This window comes from Chelonia mydas, chromosome 6, assembly GCF_015237465.2.
Source record: "Chelonia mydas isolate rCheMyd1 chromosome 6, rCheMyd1.pri.v2, whole genome shotgun sequence".
Lineage (NCBI taxonomy): Eukaryota > Metazoa > Chordata > Testudines > Cheloniidae > Chelonia > Chelonia mydas.
Genome location: NC_051246.2, coordinates 121252812 through 121274428, shown reverse-complemented (window position 1 = coordinate 121274428; position 21617 = coordinate 121252812). Strand labels below are relative to the sequence as shown.

General features: G+C 47.8%; 1 protein-coding gene and 1 long non-coding RNA gene across 6 annotated transcripts in view; one reads left to right on the top strand and one right to left on the bottom strand.

The window, feature by feature from the left end:
• Positions 1-2308: 2308 nt before the first annotated feature.
• Positions 2309-11832, bottom strand: LOC119566229. 5 transcript variants are annotated; one of them, XR_006291591.1, is made up of 4 exons: positions 11726-11832; positions 9814-9903; positions 8156-8323; positions 2309-2436 (listed from the first exon to the last, which is right to left on the bottom strand). It is a non-coding gene; the product is annotated as an uncharacterized LOC119566229 (long non-coding RNA). The 5 variants fall into 5 exon arrangements; XR_006291590.1 differs by having other exon boundaries at positions 11597-11808; XR_005225310.1 differs by lacking the exon at positions 8156-8323 and having other exon boundaries at positions 2311-2436; positions 11597-11808.
• An 8265-nt stretch (positions 11833-20097) lies between these two features.
• DAAM1 (dishevelled associated activator of morphogenesis 1) overlaps positions 20098-21617 on the top strand; it is a 184120-nt gene continuing 182600 nt past the window's right edge. The window contains 1 exon segment of the mRNA XM_043548617.1: positions 20098-20238. The gene's annotated coding sequence lies outside the window, so the exon portion shown is untranslated.

Genomic DNA, 21617 nt, shown 5'->3' with positions numbered 1-21617 from the left:
CAGTGCTATAAAATCCCTCCTGGCCAGAAGCAAAACCCTTTCACCTGTAAAGGGTTAAGAAGCTAAAATAACCTCGCTGGCACCTGACCCAAAATGACCAATGAGGGGACAAGATACTTTCAAATCTGGAGGTGGGGGGAACAAAGGGTTCTGTCTGTCTGTGTGATGCTTTTGCCGGGAACAGATCAGAAATGCAAGCCTTCCAACTCCTGTTAACTTAGTAAGTAATCTAGCTAGAAAATGCATTTGATTTTCTTTTGTTTAATGGCTGGTAAAATAAGATGTGCTGGAGGGAATGTATATTCCTGTTTTTGTGTCTTTTTGTAACTTAAGGTTTTCCCTGAGGGATTCTCTATGTTTTGAATCTAATTACCCTGAAAGGTATTTACCATTCTGATTTTACAGAGGTGATTCTCTTACCTTTTCTTTAATTAAAATTCTTCTTTTAAGAACCTGATTGATTTTTCATTGCCCTTAAGATCCAAGGGTTTGGGTCTGTGCTCACCTGTACCAGTTGGTGAGGATTATTATCAAGCCTTCCCCAGGAAAGAGGGTGTAGGGCTTGGGGGGATATTTTGGGGGAAGACATCTCCAAGTGGTCTCTTTCCCTGGTTCTTTGTTAAAACGCTTGGTGGTGGCAGCATACTGTTCAAGGACAAGGCAAAGTTTGTACCTTGGGGAAGTTTTTAACCTAAGCTGGTAAGAATAAGTTTAGGGGGTCATTCATGTAGGTCCCCACATCTGTACCCTAGAGTTCAGAGTGGGGAAGAGACCTTGACACACCTCGAGGAGCTGGAAGAGCTTAAGGGGCTCATGAATTGGAAATGGAACTCAGAACTTTTGGTATGTTTGGCAAACTAATTTTTTTTGTGTGCTACAAGACAGTACGCAGGGAATCTGAGCCAGCAATTCCCCGTGCTGGGTGGAGGAGAGAGATTCTTACAGTGACAATGCCAGTAACAATGCATTTATTCTTTACCCTTAGCATTCTGAAAGGAGGTGCTTTTCATGCAGTTTTACAAAGTGCTTGAATGAAATATCTGAAACCGTACAAACAGCCTGAGTTTCATAGAGTACCAAAAGAACATTTTACACACACGCTCTCTAATAAACAGCAGTGAAAGGGGGAAATAATTCTATCCCAGCATTCTGGGGAACTCAGACCACTGCAGCTCCAGTCCTGTGGTTTATGAAATCACCAGGAACCCTGAGAGGAATGGATTCCGTAGCTCTCGCTGTGCGATGTCCATTATTTTCTGCATAATCACAAGAAAAATGGAGAAAAATTGTTGGAAGAGGGGTGACTTTTTCGGAGCAGCAGGGAAGCTCTTTACAGCCCAGGGGTTTTTTAGACTGAAGTGAGTTAAGTGCCTCTTCAGCAGCCCAAAACCTGAGCCACTTTGGATGATAATATTGGTGTATTTATTGAATCAAAGAAGGTTTGTAGCTGGCCTGTTGCCAACAACCTTTCAGAAGAATAGGCCTGATAACAGTTTCCTTTTAAAATCCCATTAACTTGCATCGGGTCTGGATAACATTCCCATCTCGATAGCAGTGCTGTTCTAGGGGTTGGTCTCTGCTCATCTGTAATTCCTACATTTGGCATGGTCAAGGGACAGTCCTGAGTTGGGGTGTGGAGAGGACTAGGTTTTACTTAAGATTGGTTTTTGAGGTGAAGATTAATTACATGGATGCCAGGCCATGGGAGAAACTGGAGCTTTACCTTGCATCATAGATCTTGAGATGTGTGAGACATCTTTGAGCTTTCGAAACATGCTGGATTGACAGTTCTACAAACTGAAGGCCTGTCGGTGGGGTTGATTTTCCCCTGTCCCTGGTCTAGTCATTTACACCTGTACCAAGTGAGGGTGAAATCCTGTCACTCTCATTTTGGTAGCATTTGACAACCACTTTGCCCTAACCTTGCCCACATGTAAGTGGTCCTCATAGATTCCAAGGCCAGAAGGGACCATTGTGACCATCTAGTCTGATGTCCTGTAGAACCAGAGAACTTCCCCCAAATAATTCCTAGAACAGATCTTTTAGAAAAAACATCTAATCTTGATTTTAAAATGGTCAGCAATGGAGAATCCACCACAACCCCTGGTAAACTCTTCCAATGGTTAATTACTCTCACTATCAACAATTTACCCCTTATTTCCAGTCTGAATTTATCTAGCTTCAACCTCCAGCCATTGGATCACCTTCCTCTGCTAGCCTGAAGAATCCATTATTAATATTAATATATGACTGTAAGCAAGTCATCCCTTAACCTTCTCTTTGTTAAGCTAAATGGAGCTCTTCGAGTCTGTCACTATAAGGCAGGTTTTCTCATCCTTGAATCATTCTCGTGGCTCTTCTCTGAATCCTCTCCAATTTCTCAACATTTTCCTTGGATTGTGGGCATCACAACTGGACACAATGCTGGTGCGACTGCTGCTGGAATAAATACAGAGATAAAATAACCTTTCTACTCCTACTTATGTTTAGCTGACTATCCACCATGACCCCCAAATCTTTTTCGGAGTCACTGCTTCCCAGGATAGATTTCCCCCATCCTGAAAGTATGATCTATATTCTTTCCTCCTATATATATATACACACACACACATCTACCCATGTTAAAGTGCACATTCTTTGCTTGTGCCCAGTTTACCAAGCAATCCAGATTGCTCTGAATCAGTGACCTGTCCTCTTTGTTATTTACCACCTTCCCAGTTTGGGTCATCTACAAACTATTAGTGACAATTTTATTTTATTTTTCCAAGTCATTAATAACAAATTAAATAGTTTAGGGCCAATCCCCAATCCCCATGGGACCCCAGTAGAAACACACCCATTTGATAATGATTTCCTGTTTACAGTTACGTTTTAAGACCTATCAGTTAGCCAGTTTTTAATCCATTTAATGTGTGCCCTGTTCATTTTATATCATTCTAGTTTTTTAATCAAAATGTCATGCAGTATCCAATCAAAACGCCTTCTGAAAGTCTAAGTATATTATGCCAACACTATTATTTTTTTAATCAACCAAATGTGTAATCTCAAAAAAAAAAAAAAAAAGAGAGAGATCAAGTTAGACAGGATCTATTTCCCACAAACCCATGTTGATTTGCATTAATTACATGATTCTCCTTTAACTCTTTATAAGAGTCCTGTATCAGCTGCTCCATTAGCTTGCCCATGATCTGTCAGGCTGACAGGGCTATGACCAGATGACAGGCAGTAGAAGAGAATCAGGTTCTATCTGCACAGAATGACTTAACACGGAGGCAATGACAGTGCAGGGTTCCCCAGCCAATGAAATGGAATGTTGTTCTGCAGGGACTCTGTTTGGCATACCCCGTAAACAGCAAAATATTAATGTCAGCTTTTCAATGGACAGAGTTACTGGAGGTAGCTACACGAATTCAAAGTCAACTCTTACTCACACCCCCACCGTGGGGGAAAAATATCGAAACTGAAGTTGGTAATCTACCTGTGACTAAGCAGCATGCAATGAACCCACCGCTAATGGGACTGACCATGGCTTTTCCCCCAAGTCAGTTTGCCAACTCCCATGCATTGTCTGCTGTCAGCGCCTCTCTGTCCTCCTGTGAATATTTGCATTACTGTAGCTAGCTTCAGCATGGAAAAGTCCTGCGTAGGCAAGGCATGGAGAGATATGCCAGGAGTAGGAGGGGGCACTCCGCCCAATCCTCTGTCAGCAGAGCTTCCCTAGGAGAGTGCTCCGGGAAGGTACAGTTTAGAGCGTCTTAGGCCATCACACAGGGAAACGTAGCTTTGTATGAGACATTTTATACAAAATACAGTATCCCTAACCCGCAGATTTAGCAACGAACACTAGCATGTCCTCCGGCAAAGCAAGGATCTTGCATAAGGCACAAACAGTGCAACCAAAAAGAAACATAAATCTGCCAACAGATTTGCAGCATTGAAGCTATAACCAGAGAGCAAATAGAAACCTTCACCTGCCCCTTCCATGAAAAATTGCCTATGGCTACATTCAACCAATAACCTCCCAGGCTAAACTGGGAGCCCACATCAGTCCAGCCAGAGACTTTGGGTCTGAGTTTCCTCTTTTACACTAGTTTTTACACCAGTATAGTGCCACTGACTTTAAAGTGCTATATCTGATTTACGTAACTATCAAATCAGTCTCAAGCCCTTTGTATTAAAAAATAATCCAGTTACGGAACTACAGTAGCTTGTGACAATATGAAGGATACCATGAGCATGTACCTCTTATTGAAACAGACATAATGAGCAAGGGGAATTTGTACAAGCGTGCTGCTCACTGCATCTTCACAACCCAACATTGCTCGGAGGTACAAAGAAGTCTTAACACTGCAGTTACTGGACTTGCAGGCTGCCAGCAGATCTTGATAGGTCTTCAGTGGCTCAGCACCCCCAGCCATGTCACAAAGTCCAAGTGAACCGCTTCTGGGGTATTAAAGAGTCCAACAAATGAATAATTTTTTTGCCCTTGCTAGGGTCTTCAGCCCCGGCTCTGGGCCCTTCAAATTCAGCCCTTTGTTTGGGCTCCCAAATAAGCCTTGTCCCCTTCTTGGGGTTTATGCCACCCTACCTGTGGCCAGTCAGGGAACCTAGCTCGCCCACTGCTCCAGGTTCCAGCCCAGGGACCCTACCCACAGCAGCCACGTACTGCTTACTCCAAACCTCTGCTGCTATTTCCCTGGGCTCATTGAAAGCCAGACTTCCCAAGGGCCAGATTTATAAAGGCAATTAGGCTCCTAAAGATGCAGATAGGTGCCTAGTGGGATTTTCAGAAGGGTCTAGGCACCTACTTCCCACTGGCTAGCAGAGCTGGGTTGCAATCAGACCTGCAACCTAGAGGTGAAAAGCCCTTTGGTTCCAGAGGGTGAAGTTCTGCAGGTGTGCAAGGCTCAGAATGCAGCAGAAACATCATGTTTCCATCATGCCATGCTGAGACCCGCCTAGGCGGCTTTGAGCTTCCGCTGCACATCGCAGAGCCCATCTCGCTCTGCAAGAGTTGTGGAGCTAAGAACTTTCCGCTTCTGAGGATGTGGCCTCATCCAACTAACTGAGCAACCACTGCAAGGCAGCTTTGCAAAGGGTGAAATTCACAGCCAGCCCACTTCCATCTCCACCACATGAACTCCATTGGAAGCACTAATTTGAGGTCTTCAGTGGGATTAAGTGATGCTTAGATGTTGCGCCCCTCTGCACAGGTGTGTGTGTGTGAAAAAGTCACCCATACAGGATATAAACAAAGTCTCTTGCTTTAGGTTTTTATACTGCACTCCTCTGTACATAGTGTGGGTGTAATTTCCAGCTCAGGTGAACACACCCATGCTAACTGTGAGCAAGCCAGAGCACTAAAAATAGAAATATAACTGCAGCGGTGCAAGTGGCAGGACAGGCTAGCCGCCTTGAGTATGTACCTACGATCTCAGATGGGATTGTACTAGAACGACTAGCCTGTCCCGCTTTCTGTGCCACCACACTGCTTTTTAGCACACTAGCTGAATCAGAGCTAGCTCAGGAATGTCTGCCGGAGCTGGAGATGACAACTGCAGCTCCAGTGTAGACATACCCTGTTACTCAAAAGCCATGGCTCTCCTTAAAGTCTCTTCCACTCAAACAAGCAGGGTCAGATCCACAGCTGGGGTAAATTTGCATAGGTCCATTGGCTTCATGGAGCTAGATTCTCAGCTGGTGTAAATAAGTGTAGATCCTAGACTTTAATGCCCCTTTTCACCTCTTTCTCCAGGTCATCATGGAGCTCCATGTCTTCTGAGGTTACTACCCCTCTTGCTTAAGGCAGCTCATCACCTTTCACATTTATGCTTCTCTCTGTAGATAAATAGTGTCTAACACAAGATAGATAGTTGCCTGTTAGCTTTTATTAGCTGGTATTTCCACAGCATATATCTTGGAGCAGCAAGTCTCTCTGGCTCTTTGAAGCAACCTCCATACGCACAATGTCAGCTCTCTTCTGCATTGAATGGGAAAAAAGGAATGACCAAAGCTGGGTTTACCCTGAACCTTGAACGTTTACAATGCCAAAAATCCTGCGGCAGCAACGCTGAGCCTGGGTTGAGTGCTGGGCTCATGCTACAGGGCTAAACATAGCAGTGTGCACACTGCTGCTCGGGCTCCAAGACCCACCCCCTCACTGGGCTCAGGCTCCAGCTGGAGTGGGAATGTCTTCACTATGATTTTTAGCCCCTACTGTGAGCCCAAGTCAATTTACCTGGGCTCCAAGACTCGTTGCCACCGGAGTGGGGAGGGGAAGGAGTTTGGCTGTGTGTGGATGTACAAGACAGCTATTGAGGGACTGTGGTCAATAGGCACAGGCAAGGAGTTGCCTAGAAAGAAGACCCTGAACGCAGGAGACCCAGCTTCTGGCTTTAGTATTATTATTTACTATTTGTATTGCAGTATCACCTAGGAGCCTTAGTTAGTGATCAGGGAGGGACTCCCTTGTGGCACACTGTACACACTCAGCAAAATGTTGGGCAGGGCCTCAGAGACCTTCCCTTCTAAATATTTAATGGAATACAACAGGTAGAGATGACAGATGGGAAGCGTAAGGTAACATGGAGGCGGTTCTGATTAGCATAATAAGCAGATGAACATTCTAGGCAGATTTCAGAGGGGTAGCCGTGTTAGTCTGTATCAGCAAAAACAATGAGGAGTCCTTGTAGCACCTTAGAGACAAACAAATTTATTTGGGCATAAGCTTTCATGGGCTAAAACCCACTTCATCAGATGCCTGGATGAAAAATACAGTAAGCAGTATGTATTACAGCACATGAAAAGATGGGAGTTGCCTTACCAAGTGAGGAGTCAGTGCTAATGAGCAGTTAAGGTGGAAGTGGCCTATTCTCAATAGTTGGCAAGAAGGGGTGACTATCAAGAGAGGGAAAATTACTTTTTATAGTGACCCATCCACTCCCAGCCTTTATTCAGGCCTAATTTCAAGGTGTCAAGTTTGCAAATTAATTCCAGTTCTTCAGTTTTTTGTTGAGCTGTAGCTCACGAAAGCTTATGCTCAAATAAAGTGGTTAGTCTCTAAGGTGCCACAAGTACTCCTTGTCTTTTTGCGAATACAGACTAACATGGCTGTTACTCTGAAACTTGTTGAAGTCTGTTTCTGAAGTTTTTTGTTGAAGAATGGCCACTTTTAAGTCTGTTATTGAGTGTCCAGGGAGAAGGGACCAATCCTGGCAACTGCAACAGCTGTAGAGTGAAAGACTCTACAAAGGCTTTTAGGGCCTATGTTATTAATGGCTTGCTAGGCCATCATCAGCAAGCCTGTGTGTCATAGCTCATTACCACTCCTCTGAGTTATCCATGCCCCACAGGTTAAAGCTGCTTGCAGAAAGGAAGTAGGAAAAGGAATCACATTCTGGAGGCCACATGTAAGCAACAGTAGAGGATTTCCATACAGACTGTTTAAAGTTCTTTCAAACCATACATTTTCAAGCCACTATTATGGAAAACTGAGTGCTGTGATTCAATTACTACAGTGACATTTCTGGTGGGAATTCTTAATTAAAGGCAGCATCTAGTCACAGTCTGCTCACTAATTATTCCTGACAGTTGTCCCTTCTTTGAGGACATCTTAAAATAAAAGAAAAATGACTGCAATAAATATTCCTAAGGGTCTGTTAATAACAAGGCCCAGAGTCAGGAAATCATGGAAACATATGCTTAACTCTAAGCATGTTAGTACTCATATCCCTATTCAATACAATACTTAAATATGTGCTAAACTTTATGCGCATATTTAAATCCAATTGAAGTCAATGGGAACTTCTCACATACTTAAAGTTAAGCACCTGCTTACCTGCTTTTGCTGAATCAGGGCCTCAGACTTCTAACCCTCCAGAGCTAAATCGTGGTTTGGGAAGTACATTGTTTCCCCTTTGAGTCTGGGAAACACCAATTCTAGGCATTGCATTACCCTGCTCTCTTGGGTGCCAGTAGCTCCTTTGAATCCTGTGGACAGACTGGGGTCATAGCTATTATCGATAACACCAGTTTAGGATAGGGTTTGTTTTCAAAGAAGGACTCACAAATCAGTTACTGAACCACAAAATATATCATAAGAGTCTAGTGTAACCGGGTATGCTACTCACTGCTACTGCGCCTCCTTGTGGCTCACCTGGGGATTAGTTCTTCACTGGTCCGATACCCCGTCCTTGGGTTGTTTGACCTGTTGTGTGTGTGTGTGTCTCTCTCTCTCTTCCTCTCTGGACTCAGGTTACTCCCTCTTTGTGGCTTGGCCCTCTACCCAGGTCACTATAGTTTCCTCCTTCCTGGGTATCAAAGTCTTAGAATCATAGAAGATTAGGGTTGGAAGAGACCTCAGGAGGTCATCTAGTCCAACCCCCTGCTCAAAGCAGGACCAACACCAATTAAATTATCCCAGCCAGGGCTTTGTCAAGCCGGGCCTTAAAAACCTCTAAGGATGGAGATTCCACCACCTCCCTAAGTAACCCGTTCCAGTGCTTCACCACCCTCCTAGTGAAATAGTGTTTCCTAATATCCAACCTAGACTTCCCCCACAGCAACTTGAGACCATTACTCCTTGTTCTGTCATCTGCCACCACTGAGAACAGCCAAGCTCCATCCTCTTTGGAACCCCCTTTCAGGTAGTCGAAGGCTGCTATCAAATCCCCCCTCACTCTTCTCTTCTGCAAACTAAACAAGCCCAGTTCCCTCAGCCTCTCCTCGTAAGTCATGTGCCTCGGCCCCTTAATCATTTTCGTTGCCCTCCGCTGGACTCTCTCCAATTTGTCCACATCCCTTCTGTAGTGGGGTGACCAAAACTGGACGCAATACTCCAGATGTGGCCTTACCAGTGCTGAATAGAGGGGAATAATCACTTCCTTTGATCTACTGGCAATGCTCCTTCTAATGCAGCCCAATATGCTATTAGTCTTCTTGACAACAAGGGCACATTGCTGACTCATATCCAGCTTCTCATCCACTAATCCCCAGGACCTTTTCTGCAGAACTGCTGCTTAGCCAGTCAGTCCCCAGCCTGTAGTGGTGCATGGGATTCTTCTGTCCTAAGTGCAGGACTCTGCATTAGTGCTTGTTGAACCTGATTCAATTTTTTTTGGCCCAATCCTCCAATTTGTCTAGGTCACTCTGGACCCTATCCCTACCCTCCAGCATATCTACCTCTCCCCCCAGCTTAATGTCATCTGCGAACTTGCTGAGGGTGCAATTCATCCCATCATCCAGATCAAGTCCCACTGGACAAACCAAATCAGGCAGTCTTCCAATCCACTGTCCTCACATGCCACTTCCCCAGTGGTCAGTAGGGGCACATGGGCCCACGTATTACTCTGCATTCCAGCCCAAGGATCCAATGCCCAGCAACCACAGTCTGCTCCAGCTCCCAGGCCTTGTCACTAGTTCCTTGGATTCCTTCCTACCTTTCTTCTCTATCTTCTGCCCCCGACATTACCACTGGAACTTCCTCTGCTCCCTGTAGCTATTTCACCTCCTCTCAGGTTCTTGCCAGAGTCTGTATTCCCAGACAGGATCCCACGGCTTACTCTTCCTTGTGCCGTGCCGTGCCGTGCCGTGCCGTGCCGTGGGAGTAACTGCAGAGTGCCTTCCTACTCTTCTTACCACCAGCTTCTTCTCTTTATGCCTGTCAGAGCTCTTCCCCAGCTGGGCTTCGTCTCTAGGCCTTGTCAGCCCTGGCTCTCCCCCAGATGCAGCCTGTTAAGGGTTAATTGGCCCTTTTTACCTAGCCAGGTAGACACCCCATCACACCTGATCTCAGAAAGACAAAACAAAACATACCTTCCCCAAACTGAAGACCTGACCCAATTCCAATGGAAGCCAGTAGAGATCCTTCAATGAGCTCCAGAGGAGCAGTAGAAAATGGTTGACCTTCGTGAGACAAAAATTTGGGATTTTGTTTAGATGTTTATCTGTGACAATTTGGCACAAGTCCACAGCCTAGCCCTAGCAAAGATTAAATAAAGGCTACTGGCCATTTTTCTGTTCAGTAGATCAGCTGGGGGCAGAGCAAGGATCTACAACCATACGAGCTGCTGCTATTTTCTTGTCCAAAAACAGCCCTAACAGGTTTTAAAAATGTGACCATTTCTGCATCCAATTACCAATTGCCTGAGCTGTCCCTGACAGTGACCTTTTACATACTAACCGAAATTTCACTTCAGCAACCGCATGAAAGCTATGTCCTAGGGCTACTAACATTATTGATCTTACATATGTCTAGCTCAGAAAACTTTTCTTGGGTCCAGTGAGCACCCCACACCTCCCTGTGAGACTTTTCTCCAGCAGAGAGTGACTCAATCTAGACACAAAATCAATAAATAACGTCACATTTGAAGGCCTTGTCTACTTTACACAGCTTTTGTTGACAAAACGGTGGAGGTGTACACACAGCAATGCTCCTCCTGCCGATTTAACTCCCCTGCTATGCCAACAAAATAAAACCACCTTGACTTTTTGCGACGTAGTTAGAGTAACACAGCGTCAGTGTAGACACTGCACTTGTTTATTTTGCCCTAATTGACCTCCAGGATGTGTCCCACAATGCCCATCATGACCGCTTTGGTCAGCACTTTGAACTCCACTGCCAGGCTGTGCACAGTCATGTGCCCCTCCCCCCGTCTAAAGGCCTGTGAATTTTTGAAATTCCTCTTCCTGTTTGCTGGTGTGGACCATTCACACAGTATCTTCCCAGCGGACCATGCCGGCTTTCCGCAACAGGCGCGCTCCTGCATGGAGTACACCAGAGCTGGGGAGCTGCTGGGTCTGGAGGGCGAGGGGGCTGTGCAGTCACACATGGGCGGCGGGTATCCAAGGCAGGGGAAGGCTCAGCCTACCCAAACTACCTACTCCACCCCCAGGCCTCCTCCTGCTTCTCACTGTGCTCTGCTGCGGGCACAGATCTTCCTTCCCATGTGGCCGGGGCCCCGGGCCAGTGGCACTGGATCCGGGGTGTGAGGAAGGGGGCCATAGCCCTCCCACTTTTTGCCGGGGCAGACCCTGCCCCCTTCCCCTCCTCTTCCCCTCCCCACCCCCCACTCCCCAGCCAGGCCAATGTGGAGCCGGGCCGGGGAGCCCGAGCAGCTGTGTGGAGCCATGGTGGACCCGACACCTGGCCGGGGGGCTGAGAGCAGCCCTCAGCCCATATCCCCATGGTCCGAGACTCCACGCCGCGTCCCCAAAGCTGCCCACGTGGCTCTCCCCGACCCGGACCCAGCCCCAGGGGGCAGGGCCTCAGAGCCACAGCCCGGCCACAGTAAGAGCTGTGCAGGCAGCTGTGAGGAGCCTTGAGTCATGGACCCTCCCCTTGCCCCAGGCGGGCGGGGGAGCCCGGGGACAGGGACAAAGAGGCTGCTCGGGCCGCCTGCAACGCAGGCAGGTAGAGGGTCCACCGTGGCTCCCGCAGGGCCAGATTATGGTTATGAGGGGCCTAAGGCTAATGGGCTGGAAAGGCCTAAGTAAAAATTACATATTGCAAAAAAAATTATTAAGTCATCAAACATTTCTCTACATACATATTTACAGATTTATTTATGTAAAATTAACAAGTTTAGTCTACTCTCACCACACTCAATTCTTCAAACAGATACTTCTGAGTAAGAGGTAGCAGGAGGGATGCTACGCTGTCTTTCTCTTAGGCCCCCTTCCTCCGAGGTAGTGGAGTGAACACTGCAACATTCCCCATCCGGCTCACCTCTTTCAATCTTGTGCTTCTACCCGCAGCTCTCTCCTGGCACAGTGCAAAGCCAAGCCCTGCAGGTGTTTCCCCCAAGCTATGGCCTCTACACCACATAGTCTATCTCCCTCCCTCTGACTGCAGTCTGGGAGGCAGCCAGCTTTTATTATGTAAAAGAAAACCACTCAGGTGTAAAATCCACTGAAGTAGAGGAAGTAGTTGTGGCAAAATTACATTGGGTGGCATTGTATTTTAGGCTGTCTTGCTCTGAAAGCTGTCTCCCAGTGTTGCACTGGCTGAGGACAATGAATTACTGTTTTCAACTTTTACCCAAATATTATTTGTGGAATCATACCCAGTTTGTGTAGTTAATCTGCAGTGATTCACCACATCAGGCCATTCTGTTACCAAGCTCTTCCACAATTAGAATCATAGAATAGAATCATAGGACTGGAAGGGACCTTGAGAGGTGATCTAGTCCGGTCCCCTGCACTCATGGGAGTACCAAGTATTATCTAGTCTAGAATTCAGAGTAACAGCCGTGTTAGTCTGTATTCGCAAAAAGAAAAGGAGTACTTGTGGCACCTTAGAGACTAACCAATTTATTTGAGCATAAGCTTTTGTGAGCTACAGCTCACTTCATCGGATGCATACTGTGGAAAATACAGAAGATGTTTTATACACACAAACCATGAAAAAATGGGTGTTTATCACTACAAAAGGTTTTCTCCCCCCCCCCCCCCCCACCCTACTCTCCTGCTGGTAATAGCTTATCTAAAGTGATCACACTCCTTACAATGTGTATGATAATCAAGGTGGGCCATTTCCAGCACAAATCCAGGTTTTCTCCCCCCCCAACCCCCCCCCCACAAACCCACTCTCCTGTTGGTAATAGCTTATCTAAAGTGATCACACTCCTTACAATGTGTATGATAATCAAGGTGGGCCATTTCCAGCACAAATCCAGGGTTTCTCCCTCCCCACACACACACAGACCCACTCTCCTGTTGGTAATAGCTTATCTAAAGTGATCACTCTCCTTACTATGTGTATGATAATCAAGGTGGGCCATTTCCAGCACAAATGCAGGGTTTAACAAGAACGTCTGAGAAACAGTGGGGGGGGGGAATAATAAACAAGGGGAAATAGGTTACTTTTTATAATGACTCAACCATTCCCAGTCTCTATTCAAGCCTAAGTTAATTGTATCCAATTTGCAAATTAATTCCAATTCAGCAGTCTCTCGTTGGAGTCTGTTTTCGAAGTTTTTTTGTTGAAGGATAGTCACTTTGAGATCAGAAATCGCGTGACCAGAGAGATAGAAGTGTTCTCCGACTGGTTTATGAATGTTATAATTCTTGACATTTGATTTGTGTCCATTTATTCTTTTACGTAGAGACTGTCCAGTTTGACCAATGTACATGGCAGAGGGGCATTGCTGCCACATGATGGCATATATCACATTGGTGGATGTTCAGGTGATCGAGCCTTTGATAGTGTGGCTGATGTTCTTAGGCCCCGTGATGGTGTCCCCTGAATAGATATGTGGGCACAGTTGGCAACGGGCTTTGTTGCAAGGATAGGTTCCTGGGTTAGTGGTTCTGTTGTGTGGTATGTGGTTGCTGGTGAGTATTTGCTTCAGGTTGGGGGGCTGTCTGTAGGCAAGGACTGGCCTGTCTCCCAAGATTTGTGAGAGTGTTGGGTCATCCTTCAGGATAGGTTGTAGATCCTTGATAATGCGTTGGAGGGGTTTTAGTTGGGGGCTGAAGGTGACGGCTAGTGGCGTTCTGTTATTTTCTTTTTTGGGCCTGTGCTGTAGTAGGTGACTTCTGGGTACTCTTCTGGCTCTATCAATCTGTTTCTTCACTTCCGCAGGTGGGTATTGTAGTTGTAAGAATGCTTGATAGAGATCTTGTAGGTGTTTGTCTCTGTCTGAGGGGTTGGAGCTTTAGATAAGCTATTACCAACAGGAGAGTGGGTTTGTGTGGGGGGGGCGGGGAGGGGGGAAGAAAACCTGGATTTGTGCTGGAAATGGCCCACCTTGATTATCATACATATTGTAAGGAGAGTGATCACTTTAGATAAGCTATTACCAGCAGGAGAGTAGGGTGGAGGGAGAGAAAACCTTTTGTAGGGATAAACACCCATTTTTTCATGGTTTGTGTGTATAAAACATCTTCTGTATTTTCCACAGTATGCATCCGATGAAGTGAGCTGTAGCTCACGAAAGCTTATGCTCAAATAAATTGGTTAGTCTCTAAGGTGCCACAAGTACTCTTTTTCTATTCTAGAATGTGTGATCAGCAGCTCTGACATGAGGTTTTTTAAGCATGAGTTCTGCGTGCACCAGCCCCTATAGTTTGCATTTGTTTGTTTTAAGCTTTCTGTAAAAAAAAGGTAATAGCTAGAAGTGACAGATCTTTAAATGGTTGCTCAGTCATAATATTTAGCACTTCTGTACTATGTTAGCTCTTCAAAATCACTATACAAACATTAAACAAACTTAATCTAAAGCCTTCCAGCTTTTGAATGACTAGGAGTTGACAAAACAGAGCTATTCCCTGTTGTGTTCTCTGCCCTCCTGAACAAAAAGACTTCCCTGAAAATCAGCATCTTAAAAGAACCATTAAGGATCTTTCAAAAGAACAGTCCAACCAAGGCTGCTGTAGCGATAGCCTTGTTATATCAGATCTGGTGTTTGTTTAAGGCTGGTGTAGAATGAAAGGAGAGCTTCCTGTTTCATTTGCATGTGTAAATCAAGCAGACCTTGCTCCTTTTTTCCTTTTAAAGTGCTCAGAGTTTACCGGAGAAAAGTGAATGAGATTCTGCTTATACCAGGTGTGAAAAAGCAGAAGGGATCAAAATCTATTCTTGTGCAAAAATCTGTTCTCCCTGAAGTCAACAAGGCTACACAGGTGTCACTGTCAGCAGGAATCGGCCTGTGTTCTCATTCCCTTCTCGAATCACACCCCATGCTTGCTCAACATTTTCCACTTGGGAAAGAAGTTGGTTTAAGTTGGGGCACAAAAAAGAGGCCTAACTTCAGGTTTATTTAGCTTTAAATTTTTGGAATGAAACTCAAAAGAAATCAAATGTGAGGTACTTTTATGATGGCTTGAACTGCTAGAGAGCCCGCAAATGGACAGAACCTGCTTTTAGCCTATTCAGCCAGTCTTTCTATCATAGCCTGCTAAGAAGTGGATTTAAAATCCTCAGGGGAGAGGGGAAGGAGGAACCTACGGCATTGTGTGTTCAGCTTCCTCCAGTGCTTTTGCAACCCCTTAAAAGTACAAAGATGCGTTGGCCTGTGGAACTGGGCTGAGCATAAGGAAAGAACTTGGTGGCCTGTGCATCCCAGTGCAGAAAAATACATCAAAGAAAAAACTTGGATGTCTTTGCTTTTTAGTACAGTTCGATACAGTATTGAACACCGTGCATCATAACTCTGAAGCCCCTCGATGGAAGGTTCTGTAAAAGTTAAAGGACTGGTATCCGGAATGGGATGTTTTGTTTTGTTTTTCCTACAAAGGTGTGGGAATTCATTCCTTATACGTGTGAGGGGCAATCGTTCTGGCTGGAGCTGGATGGCGTGTGTGCAGGTTCTGTGCAAGCCTCCTCCCTACTGCTCTGGTGCTGCCTCTTCCCCTGCCACCCCCACAGGCACGCACCAGTTGGCCAGAAACAGGACCCACCCAGCACACATGGAAGGTGATGATGATGGGCATTAGGGCCCGGAGGCAGCGTCTTGGAGCAGCCTGACAGCCTCAGCCCAGGAGCAGGACAGGGGGAGTCTCCTCCTTTCCTGACAGCTAAGCAGAGCTCCCGAGAAATGGGGTGTGGGGGACAGTGCCTGCTCAAACTACAGCCACAGCTGGCATGGTTCCCGTGGTAATCGGATTGTTAGTGTCCGGTCAGCAGTGTTAACGGGATCCTTGGCAGTGTGTTCCTGCAGCGTGTCGTCCGTCCCTGCCAGCTGAGCTTCTTCCAACCCAGAGGGGGCTGCTTTGCCTTTCCCCTCACCCCAGCCGCGCCCCCTGCCTGACCAGTAGGGCCTAAAAATAGGAGGGCCTAAGGCTGTAGCCTTATTAGCCTAATGGTTAATCTGGCCCTGGGCTCCCTACAGCTGCCCACCCAGCCCTTATCGTGGCCAGGCTATGGCTCCATGCCCGCCCCGCCCGCTGTAGCCAGGTCAGGGAGAGCCGATGGGGCAGCTGCAGGGAGCCTGGGTCCCGCCCCCTGCCCTGGGCAGGGAGTCTGGGACACGGGCAGGGGGCTGCTTTCGCCACCATCTTTAATTTTTTCCATCCATGCGCGGAATAAATGTTGTTATGTGCACCGAGGGATGTGCACCACCAGTAGAAACAAAAAACCTAGATAGAATATATATTTTGTAAACTTTACTATAGGGATAATTACTCCAGCCAGGATGGTTTAGGCATTTTAGAACTCACTACTCAAAGAATTAAGTTTAAGTGTAAGAGAAATAAAAATTATGAAATGCATAGACCAGTCAAAACAGTAAAATAACACACACTGAAAGAATAAAATTACAGAGAATACATGTGCACTGCAGGAAGTACCAAGAAGTAACAACAACAATAATACAAGTACTTGTTGGGAGGTGAGTGTGAAAGAGACAGTGTGTGTGTGCACGTGTGTGTGTGACCCAGAGACTGTATGTGTGTGTGACCCAGAGACAGAGAGTGTGTGTGTGTGTGTGTGAGAGAGAGAGACACACACACACACACATAGAGACTCTGTGAGTGTGTGTGTGTGTGTGTCACAGAGACTGTGTGTGTCCTGGGTGCTTGGGGAGTTTCTGAGAGATGCCATGTGCTGTCTCTTTAAGGCACTCACTGAAAGCTTTCCTGCTCTGTCCTGACCCCTGAACAGTGTCTCCTCTTCCCCACTCTGTGGAGATGGGGTACATGATGTGGGGGAGGGGTCTGATCCAGTTCTTTTGTTGTACACCCAGTGATTTCATTATGGGTCTTGGGTGTGACTTGAAAGCAAATATTGGGCCTAAAGAAGATAACTATGTTAAAATCTGGATAACTTATTCTTATTTCAACCTGTGCTTCTCATATTATATTGTGTTCTATGCCGTTCATGTCAATTCCCATAAGGATGTTCCTCCTATCTCTTTTACTGTGCCCTCACTGGACTTTCCTGATATCTCTATGGCTGTATATGTTATGCATCTCGTTGAGTATGAAATACAGTCCTTATGGATATCTTCTCTTCTTGCCTTTTGTACCTTTTGCGTACTGCTACTGCTGAGATATGCCATAGTAAGATGTAAGAAAACTTGACTCCTGCATCCAAATTTGTGTTTACTTAGGCTAAAATATTACATACGATTAATTTTACCTTGAATTTTAATTTCCTCCCAAATGTACAATTAATCCTCCTGGATGACTGTCCACAGGTTTATCTTGTGCAAATAACTTATTTTAGAGTCCCAGTCATATACTAGCGGTCCAGGATTGCTATGCTGACTTAATTGAAGTTGGATCTCTTGAAAGAGTAATTTATAAAATACAGAATGAAAACCAGAGAACAGTGTAGGCTGGGAGAATTTTCTTGGGCCACATTAAAAGTGGCTTGAATATTAATCTTGCGTATACATGACAACTTGCATCACCAAGCTGATGACAGCACAGCTTAATAGAACATTCCACATTATCATGTGAAAAGGATCATCAGACTCAGGTTCTCAAATGTATTTTATTTTGATGGTTTATTTGTTCTGGTTTTTGTTTTTTCCTTCCTATCTCATATCTCATTTAAAAAACAAACAAACAACCTGGAAAGATCCATAAAGCCACTACCTGATCCTGCTTCGGTTCCTTTCTTAAGACCCACCTCTGCCATGATATCTACAAAGTGCTACCAGCTGAGAGTGGCGAGGTCGTGGGCTGAGATCTCCTGAGGTATGATCATAGGGTCATTTTAATGTTACCTCATCCTTCCATCCCTTCCATTTGTTCCATCCACTTTAATCATAACCTAAGCCCTCCCTGGTCCCGAAATCAGTGGCACTACACACATGCATAAAGGACCCTGGAGTGTGAACTCTGGTGCAGTGACTGTCTTTTGATGGCATACTAGAATAATGCCAAGCACAATGAGGCTGTTTTAGAGTGGTAGCCGTGTTAGTCTGTATCAGCAAAAACAACGAGGAGTCCTTGTGGCACCTTAGAGACTAACAAATTTATTTGGGCATAAGCTTTCGTGGGCTAGAACCCACTTCATCAGATGGAGTGGAAAATACAGGAGCAGGTATAAATACATGAAAAGATGGGAGTTGCCTTACCAAGTGTGAGGTCAGTCTAAGGAGACAATTCAATTAACAGCAGGATACCAAGGGAGGAAAAATAACTTTTGTAGTGGTAATGAGAGTGGCCCATTTCAGTTGACAAGAAGGTGTGAGTAACAGTAGGGGGAAATTAGGTTTAGGTTTTGTAATGACCCAACCACTCCCAGTCTTGATTCAGGCCTAATTTGATAGTGTCCAGTTTGCAAATTAAATTCCAGTTCTGCAGTTTCATGTGGGAGTCTGCAAAAAGAAAAGGAGGACTTGTGGCACCTTAGAGACGAACAAATTTATTTGAGCATAAGCTTTCGTGAGCTACAGCATCCGATGAAGTGAGCTGTAGCTCACGAAAACTTATGCTCAAATAAATTTGTTAGTCTCTAAAGTGCCACAAGTACTCCTTTTCTTTTTGCGGATACAGACTAACACGGCTGCTACTCTGAAACATGTTGGAGTCTGTTTTTGAAGTTTTTTGTTGAAGAATTGCCACTTTTAGGTCTGTTATTGAGTGACCAGGGAGACTGAAGTGTTCTCCTACTGGTTTTTGAATGTTATAATTCCTGATGTCAGATTTGTGTCCATTTAAGGCTGTGTTCTTTGACAGGTACTCCAGGCAGTATTGCAATATAAATAAAGAATAATGAATCTAGTGTCTTATCGTGTCTTATGTGTTGGTCTTAGCATGTTTACGCCTTTGTGTATATGTCTTATTATCGTTGGACTGTTTTTGCATATTATATTTGTTAAATGCTTTAATAATTAATACAATTTGAGAAACAAGACTGCACGTTTTAAATGCATGTACTATCTCTCCAGCACCATTGTGAAAAGCACATGCCTGTTCCCACTTCTGAGAATGTTTTAATGTTGATTATTAAAGAGGTCTAATATTATTTGTGTGCCTGTGTGTTTTTGGGTGGGGCAATGCAGGTTTTAGGGGGGGAAATCTTTAGCCTCCTAGACTATGCAAAATTAAAAGGGATGCTAATTTCTTTGGCGTTTCCAGCAGTTAGAAGAGAGAGGAGCCCGGCTGCAGGAGCACCGAACAAAGAATTGTTGCCTGTTATTAGGGAGGCAGTTATTACAACAGCAGCTGACAGCTCTGTCTCTGTCTCTCTGGCATGAGAAACTGCTGGGGCTGTGGATTTCACCGTGTTATTTCTAGTGAATGACTCCGTTATTGTGGCTGATTAGCCTAGTGAACTGTGTTCCCTGCGTTTTGATCTGTCCCCCCCGAGCTCAATTGTTTGCCAAGCCCCGAACAGGGAACTTTTCCTTGCTCTAAATGGCACGCGGTTGCAGGGTAGTCCCCCTCAACCCCTGCCAAGGGAAGCGGCGTGCTGTCCATGACAACGGGGTAGTGGAAGAAACGGAGAGGTCGTTGGGAGGAAAACAAAAGCCAGGGGTGCTAGCTGCGCACCAAGCAGGCACAGCTGGGCCGCCTGGGGCATTGGACGGGGGAATCGGGGCTCGGCTGACCCTGCTAGGGCAACGTCCCAGTGTGCACAGCAAACTCTTCCTTGCTAGGTTTGTGCCAGGCGGGAGTGGGGGACAGGGTTGCCGACCCTCCAGCCGTTGGGGTGACCAGACAGCAAATGGGAAAAATTGGGGTGGGGGTGGGGGGTGTAACAGGAGCCTATATAAGAAAAAGACCCCCAAATCGGGACTGTCCCTATAAAATGGGGACATCTGGTCCCACTACCCGGCGTGTCTTGGAGGCTCCAGGAATTAACAATGCATCTTTACAGGTTGTGTCATGGGATGAGGCCTCCAGGAACAGTCCAAGCAAAACCGAGGACCCTAAGGGGGGGGGGGGGGGCTGCTGAATGACAAAGGGCAGCCCCGCTGCGCCAGCCGGCTCCATCCTCCCTGCCAGGCACGCTCCCCGCTGCTGCAGCTTGCCCGCTGGGGAAGCATTCCAGCTGGGGCTGGGCGCAGAGGGGGCTTGGGAAGTGTAGTCCCAGCTGCACCGCGGCCGTGGGCACGGCAAGGCGGCGCCGCACTACAACTCCCAGCAGGCGCTGGGGCGGGGGAGGGTCTCACCGAGGCCAGCGCGTGCGCAGTCCCGACCACCGTGTATCCTATTAGGCCGAGCGGGGATGATGTCACCTGCAGGCTGGCGAGCGCCCGGGCGGCGGGGACGGGAACTGGCGGAGCGGCTGCTCGGGTAGGCAGGGCTGCGGCGCTGGCTGCTAAGGATGCCCGGGGTCTGCAGGTAAGGGCGGGCGGCGGCTCTCGCTCTCCCGCCGGGGCGGGCTGGGCTGGGCGAGCCCCGGGCGCGGGGGGCTGCGCCGAGCCGGGCGCTCGTTCCCAGCCCGGGGAAAGTGGGTCCCGGCAGAACCGGCCGCTCAGGTTGCGGGTGGGACCGCGAGAGGACAGCGCCGGCTCCGCGGGTGGCTGCCGGCGCGGAAAATGGCTGATCGCAGGCGGCTTCTGCTGGGATGCCCCCTCGCCAGCGAGGCGAGCTTTCCACCCCGGGGGCGGGCGGGCTGCGGGAGCGACCCTCCCGCCGGGCTGGGCGAGCAGCTGGGGCCGATCAGCCCCCCGCCTCCTCCGGGCGGCAGCTGCATCTCCGCCGGGGGCCGGCTAACAAAGAGGGACGTTCCCCCTCGGCTCCGGCTTGGGCGCTGCCCCCGGAGCAATGGCCCGAGCCTGGCTCCCAGCGGGCGGCCGGTCAAGATGCGGCGGCGAGCCGCACCTGGGCGTCAGGGGCGCCTGAAACGGAGCGGCCAGGCTCGGGCGTCCGGGCTCGGGCGTCCGAGCTCCCTGGGGGTGTGGCACCGGAGCGCCTCGGACCCCCAGAGGGGTGTGACACCCGCGGTGGGGTGAGGTGGGGCTGCCTCTCCCCAGGATCCCAGCCCCCGCAATGCCCTGCCCCGCTCGCTGCCCCCTGCCGAGCTCGGCGAGCCCAAGGCAGGGCTGGGGCTTGGCCGCCTCTCGCTTCTGCAGCCCAGTGCCGGCGGCGGCCCCGGGGAAGCCGCTGGGCGGAAAAGAGGCGAATCAGGTTTCCCCAGTGGGTGACACTGAAACTGCGGCCGGGTTTCCGCTCCCCGGGCTGAGGGCGAGGGCGCCGGGGGGGGGCTCCCGTGGGCTCGAGCTCCTGGGGGCTCGCTTTGGAGCCCCGCCGGGGCAGGAGATCAGCGGTGAGCCGGGGGCGCTGGACCCTCGGCAGGGGGGAGCGGAGAAGCACCTGGCTGCTCCGCATCCTGACTAGTTGTCGTCAAATCCGGAGCGAGCTGGGCTGCAGGAGAGTGTCTGCAAGAGCAGGAGAGATGGGGGTGGGTGGGTATTATGACTCTGGTTGCTATGGTTATTCCTGCCACTGGAGCCTCTAGTATTTCCTCTGCTCTGTCTTGGGGGGGCTCTTGCTCATAGCTGGGGAGGGTGTGGCTAGTGGGTGTGCCCAGTGCCATCCCCATTAACCTAGGGGTGTGTTTCCTACCGTCGACCCCCCCCCCCCCAGAATTCTGGAGGAAGAACAGCAGGGCTGGAGTAAACCGCAGACCTGGATCTGCCTCCCCACTGCACAGAGCGTGGTTTGTGTGTAAAGCAGCCTTGGAAGCCAGCCGCCTTCTGCTCCCACCGTATCCCCCA